Raw genomic sequence first — 5,066 nt, forward strand, 5'->3', positions numbered from 1 at the left:
CATTCATAAACAAATTTCCAGTTCCCCTGGCATTTCATGTACATACACGAGGCCATAAAACTGTTCTTATCAAACTACCGGATGGTGTGTAATATAAGTCTCTGCTGTTCCAACATGCTGAGCTAAGTGTTATTAATCCAATTCATTTGTTTACCTACCCTGTTTGTAACAGGTTCGGCTTGTCCATGGTTTGATGTAAGTAGCTGTATATAGCAGGGATATGCACACACACTTTCATGACAACATAAACGACATCAGACCAAACTTTGTAACTATACTGGAATTTATTCCATCCTTTGTATAACTTTGATTACAGTCAACATATTCACCTCAATGCAAACACATTGGAAATCTTCTAGTTCAAAATGGGAATTTCTTTACATGCTTCCAAGACTAAAACAATTGTTGCACACAACATTAGACAGAAGTAGTCACTCTACTCTATACATAAAAGAAACACATTAACCACATACTTTTATATGATACAAGAAGACAATTATATCGGCGACTAGTTGACACCCACGTACTCCCATTCTGAAAGAAAACTCTGCACATATTTCAAAGAACACCGTTTTTAAGTCTACGATAGATTAGTGTATGACAATGCTAAGCGTTCCATGGAACATATCCGGCTGAACTACAGTATATTAAATTACTACATAACTGTATGTTGTCACTGATGGTTCATCACAGTTTTAAATCTTGAGGGGTGTTAATAGAGAGATCCTATTTTGATACCAGTGGAATGTTATGTGTGTGTGAAACATTTTTTTTAATGTATTCAAGTTATCAGAGGTTTGGGTAATTTGCATAACACAAGTTAGTATTGTTATGCAAATGTATTTGGATTCATTTTCTCTACCAGTATTCTCCCTATAACATTTTGGTACATATTTGTGAAATTTACATGACAATAAATTGAATTGTTATGCAAATGTACATTGTTTCTAGATGTACATGTAGTTGAACTCAATGGAGAAGGGGTCTGTTGTTAGGCATGGAACCCATTACCTGGGGAGAACCTTAGGTAACATCACAGGGTACGTCAACCCATTACTCTACAAAGGTCTGGGGAGAACCCTGATTATTCAGTGAAATTATCAGGTGGGACCCACTACTCTAAAAAGGCCTGGAGTGAACCCTGATTATTAGGTGAAATCATCAGGTGGAACCCCTAATCTACAATGATGTGGTGGTGATATAACAGAATGCTGTAACAAGTGTGATAGCCAAATCATATATTTTGTACCTGGACACTTCTGTGATCATTCCATACCATTTTCTTCAGTGGATTTTATGATAAGTTGGATTCAAACTTACACACATTAATTGACGATACATCCTACAGAAGTTAGAGGTTTAGAGATTTGAACCTTTAGGTTTTTGCTCTTCAAACTGTGTTCCAAACTTCCAAATACAACTTGAATTTTCACAGTTTCATCAATTCAAAGTTCATGAAAAGCCCACTTGAGGCGTGAAACTAGTCACACAAGTGTTACGCTTTATATTATACTTGACTTGTGAAGGTATTTACTCAAAATACAATTTTTTGAAATAAACAATTACCCTGTGTATTCCTAAAACATTGAAAACAAATTGTTTTGGTTATTTCTTAGCCATGATGAAACCATCAGTGATAAAAACAACCCGTTTCTACTTCTGATAAAATAATGTGAAATAACATGAATAAATAATGTACCTTGAAAATACCAGACTTGAGTTCTAGAATCTTTGCTGTTCAAAACTCTCCTTCTATACCATCCTCACAATTTCAGTTATTTAGATTGTGCACACGACAGAAAACTTTCTTGTAACAGTTTTTATATCGTAAAAAATAAAGCTATTTCAATCAAGATTGTACATATTCTTCTTGTCTTGAAATACCACCCCTACCCTCAGGTGATGTGGCAATAATTGCCCCCCCCCCCCTCCTCCACCCAGGGAATGGGATGTCATGAGGTTGGTATGAAGGCAATCTGCACAAGTTTGTAACTTTACCAGGGTACCCCATCATATGTAGGGTAAAAAACACACTGGTTACTATGCAAGTTTACCTCTGTTTGTATCATGAAAACCTGGGTGGAAAAACCAGAATGATGTATGCTCCTGGTACAGCAAGTCCTGCTTTGGTAAGAGTGGGGGTTAGTTAGCAGTGTGCCCTCTCATGATGGCCAAATTGTGTTGATGTAAGTCAAAATGGCATTTCTTGTGAGTCACCACATAGTAAGAGATAAGAGGAACACCAAATTTTGGTGTGTCACTAGAAATTGTGTGCGTCAATGGTGTGTCAAATTGGCTTAGAGGGCACACTGTTAGTTAGTGAACACTACTGTAAGGATTGGTATTATATCAAAGCTTGAGTTTTCATACAGCAAAGTTTGATAGAATCTAAAGTCTTTTACTTACTCACAAAATCAGCCAACAAGGTACAATTCTGTATGGAATGTAACAATTAATAATAATTCACTGAAAAACAAGACTACAACTAAATACTACAGTACTTATGTTCCTGACTTAGCATGATCAGACATAATTTATTGGTCTCATATATCCCTGTCACACAGTACCCGACATTTCCACTTCAAGTACATTATGGAATTCATGGTGTTTTCTAGGTGAATTCTGACAGGAATTTCAGGTTCCTTAAAAACAGAAAGTCACGCTTCATATACCAATCACCATAATTATTTATTGCACCAAATTTACATAGTTTAGTTATTGACTTAGGTACAATCAAGGGTTCAAAGTTGTGCACAATTTTTTTTTTTACAATAAATTTTCACCAAACCAAAATTCTCTGCATTATTTTCATGGTTGCGTCATGGTTCAAGCTCCACTAGTATAAGTTTTATTCAATTCTTCATGGAATTCCATCCATATATTTTCTGCAGAAAATGTCAGGTACAGTGTGGTTTAAATTACATGAAATTCTTCCCTCACAATTTACATATTGAACAGCCGATTTAAAACTAGTACAGTCTGTCAAGGGAGGTGTTTAATTACTGTGACAGCCATTAGAGGTCAGAGGTCACATGGATGACTGCCAGGAACTGACTACAACTACATACTGCCTAGCTACAGATCTCAAGTACTGATGGTGTGGATATGTAAATGATCGGTCAACGCACTTCTAGGTTTGTAGCTTGAGGGAACTCTTTATGTAGTATTCTTTGGTGACAAAGTACAAAATTTTCTTTCAAAATTTTAAGACGTCAGTCTACGTACTCTGAAATTTAGACTGTGCAACGCTGAAAGTTGCAAAACTTTATTTCACTTTGTGATAAAATAGTGTCTCCTTGTCCTCCTTTTCAAAGATAAATGTCAGAATCTCAAAATAAACTTGTACTCTTAAAAGTAAAAAAAAGAGAAAGGTGGGGTGCATGGGGGGTTTAAACACAAAATGTTCATTTTAAGAAATAACCATGTCAGGTGGAGTGATTTGTATTAGTTGATGTACACAGATTGACAAATTGTTACTTTTTGTTGATTAACATGTATAACATGTAAACAGGCAGTGACATGACTTGCACTGTCTGTAGTAAATTCATCTGAAGTTACTTATTTGCCTAGATAATTTTGATTGTTATTATCTTCAAGCAAATTTTTGTCATATCACTACTGAAGTTCTGTGACACTACAGTAATGTGTTGCTCCACTCACATTTCCACTGAAATAACTGAAAACATGTACAGATAATTGTTTAGGAATAAGGAGTGGTTTCATTGATTCATACCTCACATGTTGCCAAATCTTTGAAACGGCTAGTAAAAAATAACACTATATTGCACAAGAACAGCGCCCTCATGGGACCATATGTTACCCTCATAGCGCTGCACCAGTAAGAGTGCCCTCATGCTGTCACTTTGTACCCTCAGAAGAGGAACAGAACATCCTCATTTGCTATTGCAATCCTAACCATGAACTCAGAATAGTGCCCTCATGTGACCTCAGAGCTTCTCCAGTAAGAGCGCCCTCATGCTGTCACTCAGCACTCTCAGAAGAGGAACAAGAACAGCATTCTAATTTGGCATCCTAACATAATATTGAGAACTTCAGCACATTTCATCAGTTCTTCTCTAGAAAATACCAGGGGTTAGGATGACGACCCAACTCCCTCAAAAAAAACTTCCTTTTTTTTTAGAATCAATCTTCCACACCACAAGTACTTGAAATCTAATTCTTTCCTCTTCTAAATTTACAAAAATTATAACTACTTTAACATTTTACTATCTAAACTTCTCGTAGATAATAACACCTCATAAATAATACAAGTACAATTCTTGTCTTCTTTCCCTTCAAATGGGTATATAATATTAATGAATTCGAAACAGAAAAAAAAGACACGACGATCTTGAAATAATACGTCATTGTTTCTACTACAGATATGGAAGAGACACTTTTAAATAGAGATTTTTGTACAGGTTGTAATTATGATAATAACTAAATGCTGGCTGGCTAATGTACAAGAGATATAAGTACGTCATCACATTTTATCCGGTAAATATACACTGAAACGAACATCACGATTGGTATTGCTAGCACATAAATGTATCATTGATTAATTTCCTTGTTAGTCCACGACTTATAATTTTTATACACAGAGACACAGAAAAGGCGGAGATATTGCATGAAATACTCGCCATCAATGCTGGGGTATACGATTACAGTAAATAACATACAAACCACAAAATGACACTCCCATACAACATTATGTGAATCTTGGTGTGTTTTTTTTTAAAAGTCTACATCGTAATTTTTATATATATATACAGAAGCTCTTGTTCTGGTGGACAAACATTAAGAATAAAGGAAAGAACGTTTTTTTTTTCTCTCTCTCTCTATGTATGTAGGGCTATACATATAATCTGTAAAACTGATGTTTTCCCATAATAATACAACGATATATTTTACAAACAACCAAAGAAGTACCAAACAGCCAAAAATTTGCATCACAAAACTAAACTAGTATGGCCAGCATTATTATGGTTGGACAGAGAATATTTTTTTTTTCGGTGTTTTTTTTTTTTTTTTTGGTTGTCAGTATTGCAGCTTTCATCAAAACCATA

The sequence above is a fragment of the Glandiceps talaboti genome, chromosome 21 (genome assembly GCF_964340395.1).
Source record: "Glandiceps talaboti chromosome 21, keGlaTala1.1, whole genome shotgun sequence".
Classification (NCBI taxonomy): domain Eukaryota; kingdom Metazoa; phylum Hemichordata; class Enteropneusta; family Spengelidae; genus Glandiceps; species Glandiceps talaboti.